The sequence below is a fragment of the Pteropus medius genome, unplaced genomic scaffold (genome assembly GCF_902729225.1).
Source record: "Pteropus medius unplaced genomic scaffold, Ma_sr-lr_union100, whole genome shotgun sequence".
NCBI classification, from domain to species: domain Eukaryota; kingdom Metazoa; phylum Chordata; class Mammalia; order Chiroptera; family Pteropodidae; genus Pteropus; species Pteropus medius.
The window spans coordinates 53,224,399-53,250,140 of record NW_024349800.1 but is presented as its reverse complement, the minus strand read 5'-3'; the positions used below and the strand labels follow the sequence as shown (position 1 = coordinate 53,250,140).

Genomic DNA, 25,742 nt, shown 5'->3' with positions numbered 1-25,742 from the left:
AGGAATATAATATAGTGAAACTTACAGAGAGTTTTGCTAGATATTGTTTAAAAAGATTAAGAAAAGTTCTCAGCTCACTGAATTTCAGTCTTGAGCAAATAAAGAAAATGTCATTAATTATTAATGAAAGCCTTTTCACTTATTAATCTGTGACTTGTATGTGTTGAGATGAATTGATTGTTAATAACAAAAAGCAGATATGAAAGATAACACACCCAACCATCAAGTTTGCTGAACAAAGTAAAGTTCATACCTCCCCTGGGAATGAATTTCTTTACGAAAAATAAATTGAATATTGTTAAGGATGGAGAATAATCGGACATGGATGAGGAAGTTATGACATTGACACATACTCCTCTATATACTGAGATTTATTCTGTGCATTATTCAACACCTATTTATTAGAAATTGAGTTAAAGAATCTCATATCAGTGAGCTAGGGAACATAATGTGAAAAAGATGATAAATTAAATGATTGATTGTTCTTATTATAATGCCTCACACATTTACCGATACCGAAAAAAAAATGGTTTATTTCTTTAGGCTCATTAATTATAAACTTAGGAATCATTTAGGGATTGTAAAAAAAAAAGCAACTTGCAAGTTAATCTTTTGTTGTCAATTTTTAAATAAGTTACTAAAATAGCTGGTGGACTAGTGAGCTATGTAATGAAATATTTCAAGTTTCTCATGTTGACTTCAAAGTGAAAGTTTATTTATTTACCCATTCAATACAAGACAACATATTAATTTTAAATTGTGAAAACATATGTAAAATATGTATAGCTTTTATTGAAGTAAATAATTAAAGTAGATATATTTTGTACTAAAAAAAAGTCAAACTCCTAAATAACTGCATTAAGTTGTTTAATGGCTTTTTAAAATTTGTAAACATGACAAATTTTATTTCATTGATTACTTAGTAATTTAAAATCATGTAAATATAATTTAGTTTGTCTATGTGCTAACTTATATAATACTTGGAATAAGCATACAGTTCTCTATGGTGATACCTCTCCTTGATATGGTGAAAAGACAACTGGTAAGTTTATTAAAATCATTTTCCTCTGAAAACTGTGGTTTCAATTAGTTATTGTTATTCATTGACTATGATTAGAGTCTCATAATTTTCAAGAATGAGTTCTAGTGACAGCCTCACACCACCCAACTCCCATAAAATGTGCTGGTTAGGAGCCCCTGCTCTAGTGGAGGATTTCAGAGTGGGATTTCTCAAAGATAAAGTATGTTTCTAAGATCTCTTTCTAAAAGTTCATCATTCTGCTCCAACATGAGCAGAGATGTTCTTCAAGGAGAACTAGACTTCTATAACTTCTTGCTATTGACAGTTTTCTAAATTTGATGTATTCCCAATGTATTGACGATTTCCTAAATTCAATGTATTTTGCATTACCACTTCTGCCTTGATAAAAAGGAGCCAGATTTGTCTGTACTCTATGCATAGCTGAAAGCAATGAAATGCATGTGTCTTCTCGGGCCAACATGTACCTTAGTGAGAGAATAAAGAGAGCTGGCTACCTGAATCTAGTTCCTCTCTCAAACTCACCACTATGATGACTTACTCCACCTCTATGTAGGAATAGTAAAGCGGAGGGGCAAGAATTGCTAAAAATAATGAGGCTTTAAACCCATGTAAGAAATCATCAGCTTGGGATGAAGTACCTTTTCTCAAATATTCCATGTCTTTCTGTCTTAATTCGCTGGGCTTGGCCACTCAGCTTATGGTCACCTATGAGTGTGGCTACTCTTCCACCATGAAGATCAACATTACTGTTCTACTCTCACAGGCCACTCCCCCAATAATAACAACTATTCTCCTTGTGATCTTACTGGGAGTACCACTCGATAACATAGTCTTTGCCGCCCCTACATTTAAAATACATTACAACAGTGCACATACCATGTCTATTCAACGTTTACACTGCATTTAAGGTTAGAATTTTCTGTTTTTTTTTTTCATATCAAATTATTTTAAGCCATTTTATCCAAAACAATCTATCAGGCAGGCTATAGTGGGATCAAATGACAATATCAACACTGATATCAATTTCAATAAAAGTATGGCTCAACTTGAATACAAAACACTTTATATTATCAGATTTTTCAAAATAAAATTAGTACAGACCCAAAGAAAATAAATTAAAATATACATTTTCTGGTCAATCTAAAAAAGAAAATACTAAAATAAATTAAAATCCTCTGTCACCATATCTTATATTCTTATATTTTTTCCTGTAAACAAGTCATACATTTCTATGTCCCTTTAAAAAGGAAAAAGACAAAGGAGGGAAGAGGAATAGGTAGAGGAGAAAAAGAAAAAGAAAAGAAAAGGAAGAACATGTTCAATGTTCTCATTCTCCAGAAAGGAAGATGTAATCATACCACTTGAGCACATAGCATTGAAAATAAATTTTTAAGGATTATTTTAGTTGTTCATACTCTGGCCCTAGCAAAGTATCAGAATGGAGAGTCATGAGCCTTCCTTTCTGGTCCTATTATTCTTCAGAGACTTTAACTGCCTTCTTTTTTTTTTTTTTATTATTATCAAGTTTCCTTTCTCTATTCTGAGTCTACAACTTTTCTACGTGTGCTGCTTTCTTCTGACAGTGGGGTGTTTACATTGATGACAGGCAACTCTACTGGTAAAATACATTAATTTATAATTAGGACAACTCCAATTATTTGTTCTCCAAATAATGTTTGACCTCATCCAGTCATAATCGAATGTCTTCAATTTCCTGATATCTCTAAACATCTATCAGCCTAATTCTGTCTATTCTTCTAGCTTGGGTGCTGCCCTCACAACATGTTTGGAGTCCCTCTTGATGTATACATGCATTCATTGCTTAGGTTGTTGGAAAAACAGCTGTGCTTAATAGTCTCTGTTAAATAGGTTTCTACATTTTTTTTTAAATATATGTCTCAGACCCTACTGAGATCCTCTGGAGTAAGAAATATGTTGCCTTTCATTTCTGGCTCTGCCCAAACATTTCTACTTTTGTTCCCCTGAGTGGAGTAACATATCTAAGATTTATTCTTCTTTTGACCCCATATCTAGAATGGGTCTGGATTCTGTCTGTTGAGATATTTGCCTGCCTTCTCCTAGTTTATATCACCCATGCTTTATCTTGCCTTAGATTTCTTATTTTATAAAATTTCCACATTTTCCTTGAGAAAATGATTCATATCTGTGTCTCTACATATAATGATAACTTGTCTTGAACCTCACTTGATAATAATTTGAGCATTTTACATTGGTACTCCTAGTCTTCCTCTATTATATTTATTCAAAGAGTATAGAAGATATTATTATAATTATTACAATCTTCAAGGAGGCAGTTTTCCATTAGCTCTTAGTATGTACTCTATCTTTAGCTTTGAGGTAGCATTTCTCAATAGTTTCCTAGCTCCACACAAGAGAATTATTTCAGTCTGAGCTCTGTGATCTTCACTGTATTCTTGTGTTCCCTTTATCAAGTCCTAATCACTTTTTCTAGACTGGTTATCAATAAAAACATTTCCTCTTTGTCCAGCCAAAACCTTAAAAGTAGTTAAATATTGGAGTATTGTGTCCTAAGTACATTTAAAAAATCCTTTCATTTGAATCATGGCCTCTGCAACCCTGAATTTCTTTGAACTACCTACCTTTTCTCTTTTAGCTTGGTTCTCTTGATCTTCCTCAATCATTTTCAAAGATAGACTTAAAATACCATCTCATATTCATCTAAAGCATTCTTCAGTTTCTCGCCCTCTGTCCTATGACCTGACACTGTTTTGACACTAGACTAATTATCAAAATTAAGACACTCCAGGTATAAAATTTCTTGAATAATAATAATAATAAAAAATTAATAATGACTAAAGAGTTGGTTTAAGTATTTGTTATTAACTACTTTCTACCTCTATGTTTGTGAAAATTATGTATTCAAATCTGGCAGGAACTTTCATTTCTATTTGTCTATTAATAAAACTTATCATATTTTAGTAGATAGTGCTGCTATTTGAATTTTCAATATTCAGAAGCATAATTATCAACTGATGAGGAGTATAATTTTATTGGTATGTTAATACAAAAAAATGAACAATTTTCTAATTGGGCTTGCCTCAGTCCAATGGTGAAAGATAGTAGTTATAATCTAAAAGCTATATAAAATATTTCTTAGTGACTTACAGACCTGGCTGAGAAACAAATAGAGATTACTAAATGCAAAGAAATTATTCTAAACTAATTATTAACAAATATTAAAGAAAACTGAAGATATCATGTGCCCTGGCTTCTTGAAAATTTCTCCACATGTAAATTTAGACTTCACAATTCTTAAAATTCACTGCTCAATGAATCAGATGTGGGGATATGAGGATACACTGTTAAATCCACAGGCCTTACCACTGAAGGGAACAGGATTCATGACTATAGACCTTATGACATAGAGAAATTGCCAATTTCCAACAGAGAGGAGAAGGAAGGTGCACCACACATTCTCCATTTCCTCTTTCCAAACTTCTAAAACGGTAAACTCAACTTTCCCGCATGGAGGCTGAGTTATAGAGGGGCCAGAGAATGGCTCAGAGTATTATGCTAGTGGGGATTCTGCTCTACAAATGGAAATAACTAGAAGGGAATGGGGGGTGGGGTGCAGCTCTCCTAAAACTTGCTCGCACACTTAGACGCATTCTTCAAGGAAAGGCTTTTGACCTATGAAAAGTGCTTTCTTATTAAGCTCCACTGTGCTCTCAAGCTCCCTGTATCAAACAAAACAAAACAAATAAACAAAAAAACAAAACTTATTTGGGCCTCAATTCACAAAAATACAAGACAAGAATATTCAAATGTAATAGGAGGATCTGTGGCCATCCACCCCTGATGTCCTGTTAGTTTGACTCAGATCATAGTTTTCATGTTTTGAATTTTCTTGATCTATTAAGACAGTGGTCCCCAACCTTTTCGACACCAAGGACCGGATCATCTAATGCCTGATGATCTGAGGTGGAGCTGAGGCGGAGATGTTAGCACTGGGAGTGACTGTAGATACAAATGGAGCTTTGCCCACTTGCCCGCAGCTCACCTCCTGCTGTACGGCCCGGTTCCTAACAGGCCACGGACTGGTATTGGTCCACGCCCCAGGGGTTGGGGACCCCTGCATTAAGAGATAAACTCATGGTTTTTACCTGCTGGAGACAATTGCAGATCTCTGCTGCCCCTAAATTGCCCATAGGGTGAATGTAGATAAAGCACCTTTAATATTTATGCTGCCCATTGTTGGGCAATATCTCTATTTATAAATAAGCAAGCAATCAAGAGAGCAATTTCATGGAGCATATGAACATTGTTTTTGTTTGTTCATTTGTTTGTTTCTTAGATAAAAGGTATGGTATGGGATTTTTATATAAACTGAATTTAGTAGCAATTTTCTTTATTTTGACTACCAGATATGTTATAGACTTTCTGAGATCTTAATAGCTTTTACTGAGTTTCCAGAAATAAACAGTAAGTACTGAAAGAAAAATTATCGAGATATTATATCTCTAATAATGAAGAAATAGAATAACAGCTTATTTGACGGAGGGATCAACATAGTCCTAATTGTTAACATATATGAGAAATGATTTGATAGTGTTGATAACTCCTTCATTTCTAAATGAAGCTGGAATAGTTTTATCTGAGAAATTATTAAGGAGATCAGTACATTCACCTGTGCTGCTTGGTGGTCTTCACTGGGTATGTGGCTTTGTTTCAGCACCTGGAGAGTCACTTCTGGTTGGTTTCGGTTTCTGGGTTTTTCTAGAATGTGTGCCTTAGACATTAGGGTCAGATGTGGTGTTTATCATGTCAGTAGCTACATCCAAGAATTGATTCTATACCACATTTAGAAAAGTAAAATTTATGTTCCCTGAGATAGTCGCCTTGAGCCGGTGAATTATCTTTTTAGATAAGTTTATACATGTTACAAACATATTTTTAGAACTGGACTAAACTTGAGCTTATGAAAGTAACTTTCCTAAATATTTCTGACCTGATGTGAGTACAAACACTGCCACAAACATAGCAGCATAACTGTGAGAAGCTTTTAATCTTAGGAAATCTCATTATGACCAAGGAAGCAGCCTTGGGCAATCAGAAAGTGGTCATTCGCCAAGGCATTATTTCCTAGTACAGCCCACAATCAGTGAGGTGAAGAGAAAGAAGGGATGACCACCCAGATGAGCTTATTCTCTGGACAAAAGCATGAGGGTCAGGAGCAATGAAAATACCAAATATTCTTGTCTGAGCATGCTTTGGCAACGACGCAGTTTCTGTGTGAGACTGACATCTAGTTACTTACAGAATAACTCTGAAATTTTATTTTTTTGGAAATAGACTTTATACCAAACAACAAGATCATAAGACGATAGTGCATTTTTTTTTTTTTCCTGATCTAGTCAAATGGCATCAAACAGTGTGTGTGGCGGGGGGGAGTAGGAAAAAAAAAACTAGCCTAAGCTTTTTCTGTAATTATCTAAAATTATCTAGATTAAACTTGAATATATCTACTGTACCTCATTAAGCACACTGTTCCACTGCCTGCCCTTTCTATCTGAAAATGTTCTCTCATTTTCAAATTGAATTTCTCCCCCATTAACTTACTGCTTAGGTATATTTTAATGGCTTTCCTTTCAACGTAAGCCCACTTGTTTTGGCCGTGAAATTATCTCATTTTATTGTATAAAGCCCAGCTTCATTTCTAATTTTCAGTAATTGTGTCCATTTCTAGGTGAAAAATGTAAGCCCAAACAAAAGGCCTCTTTAAGCTGGCCTGTCGTTTTCAATTCTTTCTCTTCCAGACACTGGTTGTTAATTTTCCCTACCATAATGCATGTCTGTTCTCCCTCTCCAACATCCTGTTATAACTAACACAGGGAAGCATCTGCACCTTGCTATGTAAGGTCATCTCCTGAAAGGAAGCTGACAGCTTCACACAGCTACAGGCAGTGCAGGTGCAGTAGCATTCAGGTAAGCCATCACTTGTTGCCTTCTGAGGAAAAGCCAAGGAGGCAATGCTATCCTTATTTCTCCATTAACTAGAAATTCACTGACTTTGTCACACAGAAACTCTGGGGGAAGAAAAGCACATTTTATTCCAGTTCTCAACATGTATTCCCCTTACACGCATATGCACACACACATACATTCACATGTATGCTCACTCACACACGTACACTACGAAAAATTATAGCATTATATGATAGTCTCCATACACAAAAACACACTCATACACACATAGTGTCTCTTAAAGTTTATTTGGAAATGACTTGTCAAAACCTTTAATCTTTGATTTGTGTCAATTAGCCAATGGGCATAGGGGAATAATTGGTAGAAGACACTACAAATAGAAGAACGAGCTTGTAGAAAGACACCATGTGCTGAAAGGACCTTGAAATTTATCAAGACATGGGAAGGTAAGTACATCTGGCACAGAAAAGAAAAAACACACACACACACTAAATGAGTTTGCAGCTGTAACTTGGAGTAAAACTGAGAAGAACCTTATGTGCCGAGCCTCAGACCCTGGATATAATCCAAACATATGACGTATTAATCAAGCATCTGTACTTTTTTCAAGTGATACAAAAGACAGGAAATCATTTCAAATAAGACAAAACTTATCAGCCACTTTTACACACACACACACACACACACACACACACAATATTATTGGTTAAAATGCATTTACTTATATTTCCTTGCTTAATGGTCCATTAAACACAGAAGCAAATAATAAAATACCTCATTATAAGAATGAGGAGACCAAGATTTAAGGCATCTAAGTGAGTTTCAAGTTCACACAATTCCACTGCATCGATGTCTTCAAACTCAATAGCTTGGATGCTGCTACATCCAGCTGGAGAAAGTCTCTGAGAATTGGCAAAGTGGACAGCTGATCTTTGAAAACGGGTCTCTGTGTAGGTGCACCAAAAGATTTCATAGTTCCCATAGGAAGACAAGGCATCAGAGCAAAAAAAAGCATAGAAGTGTCAAAGATTAATATTACACTCAGATTCGGAGAAAGACTTTGACAGAAATGTTTGCTAGGGTATTATTTATAATGAGGAAAAAATGGAAATAATGTATGTGTTCCTGAATGAGAAGGCTAAATAAATAACATGCATCATATATTTGAATGTCATGTGGGCATTAAGAACAATTTAATTACATGGAGAAAGGTTGACTAGATTATGTTAAAATTGAAACATCTAAAATTATTCCAAAAAACAAAGATCAATGAATAAAACCTATATACACAGCCCCACACAGTATGCTTTCAAATATAACGATCGTTTATGCATTCATCCAGCCCTGTATCATTTATTGATCTCTGCAGCTAAGCATGCTTTCAGTCTATCTACCATTCATGTACAGAAGACAGAAATACATTAATTAGATATTAGGGTTCTCCTGCTTTTTAACAATTTATTTTTCTCCATATATTTTCCAGTATATTAGAGAAATTGGTGAGAAAACTCATGTTCCACTAGTCTCTAAGGTAGATAATTTTCCCTACTCCATAAAATTCATGTAGGTAGTTGCTTATTGGCTTGTTTTCAAAAGGCAAGTGACCTATCAGGGCATGAAAAGCTACCAACACAATAATAAGTCAATAAACATTTGCTACACACCTACTATGTGATGGGCAAGGGAGATGCCCTGACTTTGTGAAGTCAAGTGGTGTCTACAAGATGATAAAACATGGAATAACAATACAAACATGATGAATGGCATAATGAGGCTATGTAAGATAATTGAAAACTAATGTTAAAAATTCAGAATCTGGTTTAGGAAGAGGTCAAAGACATAGAGGAAGAGCTACTGAAACTCAGATCTTAAAGAAGTATAAGCAATACACTTGCAGGAAGAAAGATCAGGACACATGAGGGCCCTGAAATGAGAGATCGCTGACATATTTGAGGAACTAAATGCTATTTAGATCAATTAGCCTATAAAGTGCATGTTTTAGGGAGAAAGATTAAGAAGACGAGGCTTTAGAAAGTAGGCAGTATGGCAATACCTAAACAAACATTCCTAGAAGCTTGGGATCTATCAGCCAGGTAGTGAGAAGACATTGAAAGATTTCAGGATTTTAATGGAGGTAGTTGAAGGGTAGGGGTGGTCAGATCATTATTTTACTGGGTTTAGTCTAGCTGCATTGTAGAGTGCTGACTGACCATAAAAAGGATTGGATGAGGGAACTACTAGGAGGTTGTTTCAATAGTCCCATAAAGAGATGATTGTAGGATTGATTATCGTAGCAAAACCAAAAATGAAGGAAAAATTATAATCCATAGACTTTAGATGAAATAATATAGACAGAGCGGTGAGGGCCCAATTATGATTGGATTGTTTTCTTGAGAGAGTTTGGACAAGATATAAGAGATTAGAGATGAAAGAAAACAGTTTTCACATAAAAAATTTAAATTATCATTTAAAAATATCCTGTCATGAATATTAGTGGTTATCTGACAAAATTTATGGAAGTTCTGGCCCAGAGACCCTCTGAAGCATATCTTGTTTGTGTGTATAACTGTGGGGAGGGACTAACTGGAAAATTTGGGGGACCAAATAAGAGAGGAGGAAGAACTACAGAAATTTTTGGAGATGTGAGAAGCATCCCTTTGGGTGTTCCCAGAGGTAATAGGTATGTGGAGCAGGCGGTATACTTGGAAGTCTATTTCTACTTGTGCTGGGGAGAAAAATGTTGTAGGAGATGAAATTGGAAGTTCTTAGAAAAAAATGCAATTGTGGCATAGATGCAATCCATACCCACTTCTCAGTGACATTTGGGTACATCTGTATTTTTCAAGTTTTCTACAATAAGTAGATATCATAAGACCCTTGACATTTACAAGGGATAAATCCCAAGATCTTTGCAAATTTCCAGCTTTGCAAATACAGAAAAGGCTGTATAGTCTCTTGACTTTCTCAAAAATTACATTCCTCTCAAGAGAAATAATTTTCTAGGGCATTTTCTTACATGATCAGCAAGTCCTATTGCTTCTAAATACAAAATATATGTGGAACACATCCTCACCGTTCACACTGCAACCACTCTCATTTAAAATAAATCATCTTTTTCTTGAAGAACTACAATAACCACTAAAACTATTATCCCCTTTCTATTTTTGAACTGCACATAGACCAGAATATTTATAAAATGTATATCATATGTCATTCTTCTGTTGAGTATCTCTCAACGTTTTCCTGCTGCTTTTAGAAAAGTAATATCCATGCCTGCACTGCCATGATTTAAAAAATCCTTCATAATTTAGACCTCCTAAATTTAGAACTTCTCTTGTACTACCCTTTTCCATGTTTAATATGCTGCAACCACACTAGCCTTTGAGAGCACAAATTGACAATAACCAGCATATAGACTTATTGAGGAAAAGACTCTTATTCACATGCAGAAATACTGGAAACAATTTCGAGTCATAGATATTCAGGAGTGAACACTGTTTTTAGTCAGCATGAGCTACATTATGCTGCTTTAACAGATAATCAGAAATCTTTTTGGCTTCACGCAATGCGAACCTATTGTTTAGCAAAGCTCAGTGGCAGCTCTCGTCCACCCACTCTTGGGACTTAGTCCTCATAACACAAGGATTCCTCCATAAGAGCTGCAGCAGCAGGATAATGAGTTTGGAAAGTACTCAGGGTATTTTCACTGCCTCTGCTTGAAAGTGATGCATTTTATTAGCCAGAGCAGTCACTTGGTCTCATTTCACTGTAAAGAGTTTGGGAAGTACAGTTCCTGCAAATCGGGGCAGAAAAAGAGAATCAGATACTGATGAGCTTTGGTAAATTCAGCTAGAGTTTGTTCTTCCAGTTCTAATATATTAAGTTTAATCTTCCTGAAAAATGCACAGCCCCTTGACAAGGAAGATCATCTAGATCATATACAACAACAGGCTAAGTCTCTCCATCAGATTTGAATGCAGTTTCTCTTGGACTGGAAACCTATGAACTCTTACGACAACACTTAGGATATAATGGTGTGATATGGCTAGGATAATTGCAATAAACATTCTCATTCTGAAAAGAGAAGAATGAGAGAGATATAGCATTCATTGGTCTTTAGAAATTCCAAAATCCCACCAGGCAAAAATGATATGAATCACTTGTCTGGCTCTTCTGAAAGAGATTCCCTTTATGATAATTTCTCAACCCACTCCCTACCGATAGAAGCATGGGAGCACAAAGATCATTTTGACAATGTATGCTCATGTTTATTGGACACTTGCTATGTTACAGAAATTATACTAAGCAATTACATACCTTTAATCCCCACAATGACCTTTTGAAATGGCATTACAAATATTCCTATTTAAATTGCCCAGTGTTCCATACCTTGTCCAGAATGGAACTTGCCTTCAAATCCTGCTCTGTCTGATACCAATCTGTAATGTTTACTCTATTTCTATTGTTTTTATGCTCCTAAGTTAAAGGGATTGTTTCAGGAATTGTAAGAGGTAATCCCTAAAGGTAATCAATACTTTTGTGATGTAAAGGTTGTTTTTAAGTCTCAAAGAATGACAGGCTTTTTCAGTCTCAACTCCAAATTTATTGAGCAACACAATACTGTATATATTGTCATTCCTTGGTAACCATGTGGCATTGGTTTCAGGACCCCCCCCCCAACAGATGCTCAAGTTTCTTATATAAAACGACATCGTGTTTGCATATAACCTATCCACTTCCTCCTGTAGACTTTAAATCACTTCTAGGTTACTCATAATACCTAAAGCAATGTAAATGCTGTGTAAATAGTTGTCATACCATATTGTTTAGAAAATAATGACAAGAAAAAAAGTCTGTAGATGTTCAGTACAGATACAACTATCATAGGCCTAATAACATAGTACACGTCAGAAACAATGTAACTTTTTTTTTTCTGAATATTTTCCATCCATGGTTGGTTAAATTCATGGATGTAGAATCTGCAGATATTGAGAGTCAACTGCATAAACACCCCCCACACACACACACACAGTTGGGCTCTTCCATATTTGAATTCATTCAGATCTATGTACCAGGACCCATACCTGGAATTGCTTTAAAAATGTTCTTTATAGGTTCTCAGGTCCAGTCTTTTCTCTTATTTATCTATTTCCTCTTACTTTACTTTATCAACTTACTGAGTTTATTTGGAATGGTAGATGAAAAAGTCCTACCATACCTCTAATTTTTAACCTCAAGATATTTTAAAAATGGATATTAATTTATTGGGCATTGACCCTTAATCTGACTTTTATTCTAAGGCACTTAATTTAAGTCTTTTGAGAAACTTTACCAAAAAGTGGGAAGGCCTTCCTTGTTGCATGGCCGAGTTTTTACAGGCTTTCAACTTCAAAATCTTTATTATATTCATTAATTACAGTTTGAGATCAAAAGCAGTTTCACCAATATTGCAAAATCTAGAATATAATTCTACCATTTCACTTAATAGCCAATTTTTTCCTGAGCTCATCACTTTCTTGAAATATCCTATAAAATGTGGCCAGTTTCATTCTAAACACTCTAATAAAATTCTCTTTTCCAACCTTTTTCTTTAGACTCTCAGGTCAAGAGGACAAGTTTCTAATTTACATTATCTAACTCAAATTACCCTAGATAAGAATTTTATAATTTTACCACATGTAATAAACATTCTGCCACTTTTTAATGTGAATCACAGTCTTTTCAGGGACCTATAACAGCAATGTCACATATTTTGGGTTTTTGTTATCAGAACATCCCATTTCCATTATGAATTTTCTATATCAGTTAAGGAGTGTCATAGTGGTCTCCAATATCATCCCTGGGTTTAGTGATTCACTAAAAGGACTCATAGACTCAAAAATTGTTATCCTTATGGGCATGGTTTATCACAATGAAAAGATGCAAAGAAAATCAGCAAATGATGCAACACACCGAGTGTGGTGGAAACTAGAAGCAAGCTACCCAGAGTTTCTTTCCCAGTGGAGTCATCTAAGATGCACTTAATTTTTTCTGCTAAACTGTGGTAGCATGGGAAGGGAAGTCTGCTTGAGCCTAAGAGTCTGAGGTTCGACCATGTTAACACACAATGCCTTTGTGACTGACTATAGTTACCAAAACTACAACCTGCCAAACAGAAGGCAAGTGTCCACCATACATCGCATGGTTTGCACAAACTCTCTGGACAAAAACTAGTACAGTTTCCTTCAAAGCTCCAGACATGCAAAATACTTTTCTCAGTTAGAACACTCCAAATACTCAATTCACAGTTGACCACCAAGGGCTAGTCAAGAAAATAGGCTATTCTGGGAATGTGCAAGTTTTAAGCAACTCAGACTTGATGAATTAACCCTTTCTTGCACATGCGTGTTAGGAGATCCTGTGAAAACAACAAAAAGAAACCGTAACTTCATTGACTTACAAAACAAAAGTATTTTACCACCACCACTCATCCCATTTATGTAAAGTTTACTGAAAATCTGGAGGACACTCCAAAGAACTTGATCACTCAGTAACCTATGCTGCTTTGGTCCTCTGGTTCTGCCATATGAGCACAAGGCATTGTCTGTCACAGCTGTGGCAGAGGGAGAGGGGACTAGAGGATCCCATGGGGCTCTTCATTACATCAGCAAGTAACATGCTATATTTGTTCACATTTTTTGCTTCTCACAGGGCCCACTTAACTGCAAGGGGCAGGGATTTCAGACTCATATATGCTCAAAGATCCAATTATCCGTGAGAACCTCTGGTGTCCACTATATTTACCAAAGATTAATACTGCGGATGTAAATCTGTGAATGACAGAGAGGTCATACATATAATTTATAATCAGGAAAGTCATTTAAAAAATTTCTAAGAAGAGTCTACGACCATGCCACTCTGAACAAGCCTGATCCTGCCTGATCTCGGAAGCTAAGCAGGGTCGGGTCTGTTTAGTACCTGGATGGGAGACTACCTAGGAAGACCAGGTGCTATAGGCATAAAAAATAAAAACTAAGGGACTGTAAACTAACCAGGTTTTTGCAATCTGTGAGGTCAACCAAGGGTTGCCTCACCTAAAAATAAAAGAAAAAAAAAATCACTGAGAAGAAAAAAATAAAAGCCAACCAAGGGAACTAGTGGTAACAAAAGGCTTCTTTGGGAATGAGATTGCCATTTGGTTTACTTATGTCAGTATCAAACCTTTAAAAAAAGAATAGTGTACTTTCCTCCCACGTAGAGAGGTACCATCTCATAATAAAAACAAGCACACATTTTAATTATCTTGAAAGCCTTTGGAGAAATCTGAGAGTTTTCTAAGAGGAAAGAGAATTTCTCTACATCCTGATAGTGTAAGCACTCTAAAAAAGTAGGGATGGGACTTCTACCAGTTTTGAACAAGTGTAGCTATTGAATGCTTTCTGTGTGCCTGACCCGTTGTTAAGAAATTCATATATGTTAGATTATTATTTCTTACAAGAATCTTTTGAAATAGGCATTTTAATAATTCCATGTCAGAGATAAGAAGTTTAGGATTAGATAGCTGAATTTCATAGGTTAATTAGATAGATAAATTAGAGAGTCAGGTCTGTCTTGCTCTGAAACACATGCTTATAACTGCTAGGCAAATTGTTGCTCAAAGGAAGATGACCTCAGTCTTGAATGAGGCCATGTCGCCAGACATGAGCAAATGAAGCAATCGAGAATACCATTCACTCTAAATAATTTTGCTCTTATTCATTCTTCTAGTCATTAAAATTATAAAATGTGTTTGTGATAAAATGTTATAAAAATGATGAACATGTATCCAGAAATGAGAAAATTTATTTACTACAATTTCTCTTACATTTTTTGCTAACCTATTATTGAGCTTATCACAATATGTAGAGAGCTGTGCTTCAAATTAGGGCAGGGGTCCTAATGACACAGGAGACATATGGGGCAGGGGGTGCAGGATGTCAGGAGCTTGGGGGGGCAGCATATACAGTTCGGGGTTATAGAAACTCAGGGGGTATAGGGGGGCCAGGGTAAAATAGGGCAAGCAAAGAAGAAATAGACAAGATTATTGTCCTAAAAGATCTTACTGCTTGATCAGATAAATAGAATAGATATATCAAAGTGATAGCCAGCATCTCGAGCCTACGCATTTTCTTCGAAAATTCCAATTGATGGTCATAACAGGGTGTCACTCAAGGAAGAAGGTTATTGTAGTTGGCTTCACAGAAGATTTGCAAAATGAGCCGATAAAAAAAGGAAATGATCAAAACAGAAAAAGGTCATTATGGTGAAGTGAGTAGAACATGGAATTCAGAATCCGATGTGAAACGAAGCTCTCCTTTTAGTAATCACATGACTTTGGCTAAGTTGTTTAATTGTTTTTAGTCTCAGTTATTATGTGAACAGTGGGGATAATAAAACTATGTCTTAGGTCTGGTGGATGACTCAGTGAAATAATGAATATAACATACCTAACACTTTTTTTGGAACAATATAAGCCTTAACATGCACCTGTTCTTCTTCATCCTTGCTTCAAGGCTGGGATCATCACTGCTCTTCTGCCAATCAATTCCTTAATTAGAGAAACATTTATTGAATTCTTACTGTATAGTAGTCACTCTTTCAGTTGCTTAGGATTGAGTGATGAATAAACTAGATTTCTGCTTTCTAGATTCTTTTAATGCTCTTTGTGGGAGCTCGTGAAAAAAAAGGTAACCAAACAATTATACATGTTTATTTCCAATGCTGATAATTTTTATGAAGTAATTAATGCAAATGTAATTTGATGGTTTTTGGATATGTGTTTAAGGTCAATTTTTATGAAGTAATCAGTCCAATGAATTGATGTGATAGTGAAGGGAAGGGGGTGAGTAGAGTAAACCTCTCTGATAACATGATATCTGAAGGAGCAGAAATGGAGACAACTTTTTCCAGTGGGAGTAACATGATATAAGACACAAATTGGATGGATGAGTTCAAGTTTTGGTGGAACTAAAGAGTAGCCGGAGCTTAGCAAACACCAGAGAGAATGACAGGAGAGAAGCAAGCAAGAAGGCATGGTCCAAATGGCACAGGTCTTTTTAAACCTCAGTATAGGTTCATTCTCAGAGGTAGCTGTGACTATGACACAGGCACCCTGCCAAGGAGCAGAAGAGGAGGTGCTATGAGTAGAGTTTTGTGGGCAGAAGGTGAGGACTCTGAGTGCCATGACTGGAAATTTAAAGTCTCATTGTGTCACTTCAAAAACTAGAGCCAGCTCTTCCCAAGCAGCCCAGATCTCTTTTTCTTGCTTGACCAAATGTGATCATCAGCTGACTCATATTTTTCTCAACTACTTCTTTCAGCCCATTGGTCTATGTAGCCCAGTCTAACCATGATGAATTTTCAGTCCAATGAATAAACTCCCTTTCACTGCCTTTCTGACTGTCCCTTGTGCAGTTTCCTGTGTGTTTCTTCCATTTGGTTCCTAGTCATGCCTCTGTTACTGTTTTCATTATTTAGAAAAGGGAGAAGATATATTTCTCCTGAAGTTATCCAATCTTGTTTTTACTCTTTTGGACTCCAAAGTATGCTGTCGGTGCTGGCAGATGAATGAGGCAGAAAAGCCACTGATTCGATTTCCCTTTGAATTTTCAGATCTTTTATTGCTTGCCTGGTTTTGTTTTCTGTTCTAACAGTGCATCTAAATATGTGCCTTTTCCTTCTCTCTCTTGAGGCAATCTTTTTTATTGCTTTTACCTGTAACATTTGCCTTTGATGGTTTTTGGATATGTGTTTAAGGTCAAAGGTGTTCTGTCCTATGCTTAGCTATCACGTCTGTGCTTTAACCTCACTATTTCCTGTGGTTCTGTGATTTTTTGTGGGGGCATATTTTTTGGCTGTTTTTTTTTTTTTCCCTGAGAGATTCTTTGAGTTAGAGTCTCACACAGTGTTTTTTAAATAAACTTTTTGGCATCCGTAACTTTTAGTGTGTCAGATGTTGTTCTATTGTTGGTAATTTGAGAGAGAAACACCACCTCACAGAAGCTCCATATTCCTGTACAGATTTTGTTGTTTTACTCCCGTTTTACTCCTCAACAAGGGATTAGTTAGTATATAATTGCTAACTCAGGTATCTACTCAAGCCCAAAACAACTACTCATCCATCTCTGTTGATGTACAGTAAATCTAAGAAGATTACTCAAATAGGTAGCTTCAGAAAATTTTTAAAAATATATGTATTAAATTTATTAGGGTGACATTCATTAAGAAAATTATATAGGTTTTAAGTGTGCAATTCTATAATACATCATCTGTATATTGCATTGTGTGCTCGCCACCTAAAGTCAAATCCCCTTCTGTCACCACATATTTGAACCCCTGTACCTTTTTCCACCTCCTCCTTACCTCCTTTTCTTCTGGTAACCATTAAATTGTTGTCTGTGCCTACAAGTTTTTGTCTTGTTTGTTCATTTGTTACTTTCTGTTTTATATCCCACATAAGAGTAAAATCACATAGTTCTTGACTTTTTACATCTGCCTTATTTTGCTTAGCATGATATTTTCAAGATCCATCCTCGTTGTTGCAAATGGCAGTATTTCATCTTTTCTTAAGGCTGAGTAATATTCCATTGTATATATGAATCACAGCTTTATCCAATCATCTGTTTAAGGGTACTTTGCTTGTTTCTATGTCTTGGCCACCATAAATAATGCTGCAATGAACATAGGGGTACATATATCTTTACGAAAAAATGTTTTCAATTTTTGGGGTAAGTACCCAGAAGAAGGATTGCTGGGTCATATAGTCCCACTATTCTTAATTTTTTGAGGAAACTCTATACTGTTTTCCATAGTATCTTTACCAATTTACATTCTCATCAGCAGTGTATAAGGGCTCCTTTTTCTCCACATCCTCTCCAACATGTTATTACTTGTCTTGTTGATAACAGCCATTCTAACAGGTGTGAGGTTGTATCTCATTGTGGTTTTGATTTGCATTTCATTAATAACTGGTGTAGCTGAGTGTCTTTTCATGTATCTGTTGGCCATTTGTATGGTCTTCTTGTGAGAAGTGTCTGTCTAGGTCCTCCGTCCATTTTTTAATTGGATTGTTTTTTGTTGCTGTTGTTGAGTTTTATGAGTTTTTTAAAATATATTTTGGATATTAATTCCTTTGACCTCAAAGGCAAGAGAAATTAAAGCAAAAACAAATGAGTAGGACTATATCAAACTAAAAAACTTCTGCGCAGTCTTCAGGAAATTTAAAATAACTTCCTAACTATTATTGCTCCATAACTTCCCAGAAAGCACAACACCACAGGGACTTGAAATACTGTTGTATGTCTATGGTGGGGGCAGGATGCTCACAAATTCCATGATTTTGAAAGGACGTCAATATTTACAATGTCCATACATTGTATGTCAGCCTTATTATTTTCTTCTTTTCTTTATTATTTTTTAAGACACCTAGCTTTCCTTATTAGCTGAATGAGTTTACCCTCAGTTCTATATACCGTATTTTGTAATAATACTTAGAGTTCACGATTGACTAAATTATTTGCAGTTTTCATGCTTTAATATACTTGTCAATGGCATAAAGTTGACTTCTAAGGACACACACCATTGCTTTTTAATGTAAATTTTCTTTGAATTTGACCCCAGATTTCAAATAAACATATAAAGTTTGTCATGAAATATAATTATTTCTCTAGGCGTTTCCAAAATGTGCTGGTTGAAGAGTGGTATTAATACCATTATAAGTAGACATTAATATGTATTGGCTTTATATTTCATTCTGTTTGAATATATATGTTTTGATCATTATAAAAACAATATAAACACAGTATGAAATTATTAGAAATTATAGAAAGGGCAGCATCCTGTATTAATCTATTCATATTATCTTAATATAACACTGCTATCATACAGGTTCCATTTTTTGAGAAGTCCGTGATGCTTCTACACACCAAGAATTTGCTAGATCCCGGGAATATGAAAAAGTGGAACCAACTCTGAGCTCACAAGAGTTTCCAGAGGAGATGTCAGTCTCCTAGGAAGCCTATGAGAGATCATTTAAAATAAAGTGTCAGACTCGAGGATATAACAATTAGGTGTTCACAGAAACAGGGCAGAGAATAATTCTCAGGAAAGGTACTTCCTGGGTTTTATCTTAAAGAATAAATTGAGCTAACTCAAGACAGGAGGGGTAGGAAGGTCATTCTAGGAAAGAAATGCATGAATCAAGGCACAGGCCACAGCTTCATTTGGGATACAATAAGCAATTCACTGTTCTGGAATATAACCTAAGTAATGCAAAATGTTAGCAAGTTAATTTTTGGCCCATTGCAATATAGACTGTGCATCATGCGTTGAACATAGTTTTAATCAAGGGATATGTATAAATAGAGCTGTATTAATTTTTATACACATATGTGCATGTATATATACATATCTGTATTTACATGTGTGCATATCGCATTGCATTTAATATAAAGTTATATGGCTACACATTTTATGTAATAATTATTGTTAAACATAACATATAGTTAAATATCATAAATTGTTAAATATGTAGTTAAATATTAAATATTATTAAATATTGCTAAAGATATAAAGTAATATGGCTACTACTCAAATTAATATCAATAATTCTAGGTTTTTGTTTTTGTTTGTTGTGTCCTGTAGCCTAGATTATTCATTTAAACTATGTTCCTAGGCTTGTATATACTCTAAAACAATATAAAACACCTTTATGCTCTTGATATATACTAGAACTTACTTCATAGAATATTCTCTACCAATTTAATCCCCCACCCCCCACCTAAATGCAAGTTTGGATGAGTACATTTTCCAACATCCATTGCCAGCACTGGTGATTTTTTCTCCCTTAAGTTTTGCTAACTTATTTGGCAGAATATTTCTTAGTCTTTAATATCAGATCCTTGTGGTATAATGAGAATTATTCTCATGTCTTACTAATGTTATGAGGATTAATTTAAATAATGAATGAAAATTGCTTAGCACACTGGCACATATAAGTGTACGATAAATTATAGCTATCATGTTATTATTATCTCTCCAACTAATAAAAACGATTTTAATCTATTTTTTTCTCTTCTTGGATCTATTGGAGAATTAATAACTTAATGAATACTTAATGGTCATGTTAGAAAGCATTTTTACTTTCTACTGGTGATTGACTACCAGCTCACGAAGCCCACACTGTGATGAGATGCAAAAAGTAACGTGACCATTTTAAACCTCCTAAAAAAAGCAGTCCATGTAGACCCTTTAGGTTTCATATATGTAGTCAAATTCCTAAGGTTCGAATTAAGGAAAAAAATAAATAAGGTAGCCTAATAGACTCACCACATCTTAGGCAGTGAAAATGACTCTTACCTCTATTTTTTATATTCAAAAGCTTCTCTTATACTAAAAACTACCCAAAAGTGGAAGTGAATTGTCTTAAATACAAATTTTGTTAAAAAGGGATAATGGGGTTGTGTGTGCTTCTCAGGTATTAAGAGATTAAACACCAAGTACCACTGTATAATCTCAATGTTTCTCAAAAATTGTAGGCTGAGGTATAAAACAAATAAAGACAATATTATTTTTAAAAATGTGTTTGATGTATAGCTAACTATAACTCATACATTTTGTTTTCTTTACTGAGTAGACCAATCTCTCTTTTTTTAAACTCACGTTTATTGAAATATAATTTATATATAGTAAAAATTACACTTTTTAAGTTGTTTCTCTCAAAGTATTTGTCCATTTGACCTTAGATATTAAATTTATAATGATAATGTTATTCATAATGATCCTCTATACTTTTAATATCTATAGGATCTGAGGTGATATTCTTTCTTCTATTCTTGATATTAGTAATTTGTGTCTTCTTTTTCCTTTAATCAGCCTGGCAGAGTTTTATTAACTTTATTATTTATCTTTTCAAAAGACTTGTTTTGGTTTTATTTATTGTCTCATTTCTTTTATATTTTCAATATCACTGAAGTCTGCTCTTTTCTTTGTTATTCCATTTTTTTTTTTTTACTTGGAATTTAATTTGCTCTTCTTTTTCTATTTTCTTAGGTTGAATCTCCAAAAACTAATTTGAGGCATTTTATTTTTTCCTTAACGCTATATATTTTTTAAGTACTTAAGCTGCATAGATAAATGTTGACATGTTTTCATTTTCATTTAATAAAAAATATTTTCCAACTTTCCTTTTGTTTTCTCCTTTGACACAGGGTTTATTTAGAAGTGTGTTTTTTTTTTAATTTCCAAATATTTGAGAATATTCCAATTTTCTATTGATTTCTATTTTCAATATATTGTTATCCAAGGACATATGTTGTGCAATTCCATTTTAAAATTTTTGTGTCACAGGATATGTATAGTCTATCTTGGTGAATAATGTGTGTGCACTTGAAAAAATGTGTATTCTGCTACTGTTGGGTTTCTATCTACTCTCCTAAAAATATCAAGTAGTTGAAGTTGATAGTGGTTGGGTCTTATATTTGTTTACTGATTTTCACATTACTTTCCTATGAATTATGGAGACATCTTCAACTATAATTGTAGATTTTAGACTAGTAATTTTTAAGATGCAGGTGTAGTGGTACTAATTCTTTTTTAAATTTTATTTTAAATTTGAAAAAGTTAGACATTTATACAATTTGTAAAGTGATCCCCCCAATTACTCTAGCAGCCATCTGGCATGACACAACCATTACAATAATATTGACTATACACCCTATGCTATACTCTAAATCTCTGTGACTGTTTGGTAACTACTAATTTGTAAAATCTAATAAATTAGCAAATTTTCATTTATTCGTTTAAAGCCACATAATTAGCCAAAATGTGTCTGCTGATACTTAAATTCAATGTAATTTGGGCTTTAGTCAAATTAGAAACATCAGATACTTTTCACTGAGCAACACATAATAACAACTGTGTATGGATTCATGCATAATTTAATCATAGACATATTTTGGTATTTGGGGATCTATCGCTATTTTAAAAACTTTCTAAATATCACTAACCAAAAGGAGAGACAATATAATTCCTCTGGCATAATGATCTTGAGTCATCATTTTCAGAAAATTTCCATTTAAGGCTCAATTGCATCAGCTGTAAAAGAGAGGTTGGCCTAAATGAGATTTTAAGAATCTTTTTCTTCTGTGACATCATTTTTATCATCAAATCAGCATATTTATTTTATTTATAATTTCTTTGATTTAATATGTGTTTTGAGGGCCTACTACTTTTCTTCTATGAGGTAACTAACAAAATTGAGCCTTCCTTTGTCAAGTGTAAAAGGAGACAGTGACCACAGCTCTACCTATATAACAAGAAGTTGTAATAAATTAGGTGAGTAGAATATATATTTGGCACTGGAATTGTAACCATCTGTAACCATTGGCTAGAATTGTAACCAATTGTAACTAGCCAAGAATTGTATACAACCAAGTTGATAATATAATTATTAATATCAAGCAAAAACATAAGCACGTTAATGGAAGTTGCTATTTTATTCTGAACCACAAAAAAACCACTTTCCCCCCAGAAACTTAATTATACCTGTATATCACTTTGTATGTCTTTGAATGATCTTATATTGTTACTAACTCAACATTTCATAATCTTTCCTTCCCTAGACAGCTAATTAAATCAGTGACTGAACTCTTTAATTCATACTAAGGCATTCAGGTATTTCTATTTCTTCTCAACTAGTTCCCTTACATAATTGAACAGTTCCTTTTTCTAAAAATTTGAAGAAGCAAGACTGAACAAATTTAATGGGTTACCTTTAGAGCCACAAATAATACTGATTTCCAAAGACTATGGCCAACTGATATCCATCTGAATGGAAAATGATTTGATTGGTCAAAAGTGAGCTAGTCAATGTCCTAATGTGGCCTTTGATTAATCTACTCTAATGATTCTGAATTTGTGCTATCTACTTTAAAAAGAAATATAACTTGTGAAGCATGAATTCTAATTTTTCATCCAGAGAGGATTAGTGGAGAGAAAATTAAGTTCCCTCATCTAAGTAAGTACCTCAGGGAACTATTCACCTATCAATGTATGGGAGAGTTTCAGCCTGTAACTTACCCAATTTCATTAGCAGTAATGGGAGTTTTGTGTGAAAGCCTCTGTGAATCATTGCTTTAGGAGATCTATAAGAGTTTGTTGATTACTTTTATTTTGCAATGCCTCTGTTCTCCATCTCCAATTTTTAACTCATTAGGCTTGCAATAGATGTTAAATTGCGAAAGGAACCAAACTTGGACTTTTGAATGTAATTAAATCAGAGTAGCATCACACAGAGCCATTCATCGTTGTGAATATTAGATTCTTTTACATGTTGGGTCCCCAGATGTTCTACTGGCTTACTGTCGATAGTGTGTGAAGGCTCAAAGTTGAGGTTTTAGCCTTCACTTAGTTATGTTTTATTGACATATACTCGTTTATCAATATTCTACCAAAACCTTTTCTCCCATCATTGCTTGGCCATGAATCCTGCACCCAGCTAGATGATTCTTTCAACACACTCTCTTCTCCTTGGCTCAGCTTCATAATTTTCAATGACCTTACATAATACAAAAAGAGAATTTGTGCCCAGACTTGTACAATTTTGAATATAAAAGAGAGAATTGGTGGAGGATGTAGGGCTTGGGTGCACATGCACAAGCATCAGTTAAAGAGCACGGGGAGACCTCAGGGACCTGGACTCCTTTTGAGGTCTGTGTGGCCTGTATGGTTGGAAGGAGAACCAGAGCTAATGGTCGTGCCCAGCCCCGTCAACTGAGGTCCTGAAGCTTTCACCACCAGGACGGTTTTTTTTGGGACCTAGTGCCTTTGAGTACCCTCCATCCCACCCCAATGCCTCCCACACACACACCATCCAGAGGCCTGAGACATATGAGTGTTTGAGGAGTTCAGAGGAAGTAGAGTGACTTCTGAGTAGAAGAAAATTCAGATGGTTTACCTGGTACATGACAAAGAAAGCACTAGAAATCTGACAGTATCCCCTTTTCTTTGATTAAAGCCTTGTTTTGTGTGTAAGAAGGGAGATAAGTTGTGAAAGAAGCAGTAGTCTCGAATCCACAGAGACGCCATCAAATCTGGATCTTGATGGTGCGTAAGAGAACATTCAGTTGGTCGGATCAGGATTCAGTTTCGGAATTATTCACTATTGCATTTGAAGTTGAGAACTTGAATTTGAATTTGAGCCTTCAGAAGATTATAGCTTCAGTGCAGAAAAATTACTCTCAGAGGTAGATGATGAGGTATAATGAGTTACTGTATATTAGGCAGGGGAGAGGGACATAGATTCATTTGACAAAGATCCTGAAATTTCCTTAGCTGTACATTGGCAGTTTATGAAATGAAATGAATCTTCTCCTTCTACCACATCACAATAGATGCTAGCTTCTGAGAACTGGCTTCCTGAAGATTAACAAAAAGATGGAGGGAAATATCTGAGAAAGACAAACTAGAACTCTCAGCACAAGTAGATGAAGGCTTTGAAGTTCCTGAATATTAAAAGGAAGGAAGGAAGGAAGGAAGGAAGGGAGGGAACTCTTACAGAAGTATGTAAGATGAGTTCTAGAGATCTGCTGTACAACATAGTACATCTATTTAAAAATACAATATTGTGCACTTAACAACATGTTGTGGATAGATCTTGTGCTAAGTGTTCTTAACACATAGACACACAAATGTAAGCAAGGAAATTGTTGGTGGTGACATGTTTACAACTTTAATTGTAGTGATAGTATCATGAATGTATGCTTATGTCCAAACTCACGAAAATCTATAAACATATGCAAATTTTTCTTTATCAATTATAATACAATAAATCTTTAAAGAAAGACAGAAATAAGTCTTGCCCAGTAGAAAGATGAATAATTCAAATGATGTGTTTACTTATTTAGCCTAGTTGCCCTATTCATAAAAGTAGAATTATGTATTTCTAATAAGATAACCTTAATGATTTAGAGAAACATGAAATATATTTTTATGTTCTTACATACATCAAAGCAAGGAAGTATCTCAGTCCATGTAAATTTCTTATCGTTAGTCTAATTTATCTACTTTGAAGGGGGGTACTGAATATTTACTTCTTTTTAGAAAATAAAACTGCTGTTTATATTTTATATATGGGTTTTAATGTAATTGGAATTAGATATGCTACTCATCCTTTATCCTTGTCCCTTATATTTTAAATCTTATCCATTTTCTCTTAAATTAGAAGTGTCTGAGATTATATATACATATATATGTATATATGTATGTATGCCGTTTAAATGTTATTCATTTAAATGTAACTTATTTAATACTTTTCATGTAAGGAGAAAAAATTTGTGTGAAAGATTTAATATTAAAATTTTAGATACCCTTTAATCTTCTGATTCTTAGTTCCTCTACTCTTTCAGAGTCTTTTAAAATACTCTTTGCAGATAAAAAAAATAAATTGGTAGTCATGTTTGGTGCTCCGTAAGTAAAAATGTATTTCCCGTTCCCCAGCCACATTGGTATATAAAGGATTGGTGGTTAAGATACTGTCAATTGAGACGTCTTAAATAATAGCCACCGTTTAGCCACAATACAAAACTTTTTAAGGCTCCGTGGTAGAATATGGAATTTTCTTTGAGGGTGCAACCTGTATACCAAGCCTTTTTCAACCCTTGATTTCAAGATTTAGTCAAATCTATTGTTTTCCTAAAGTTGAAAAACAATTCTAAGA

General features: G+C 34.6%; 1 pseudogene; it reads left to right on the top strand.

Annotated features, from left to right (window-relative positions):
* The first annotated feature begins 13,888 nt into the window (after window positions 1-13,888).
* On the top strand, window positions 13,889-14,007 carry LOC120622579 (uncharacterized; annotated as a pseudogene).
* Window positions 14,008-25,742: the final 11,735 nt, after the last annotated feature.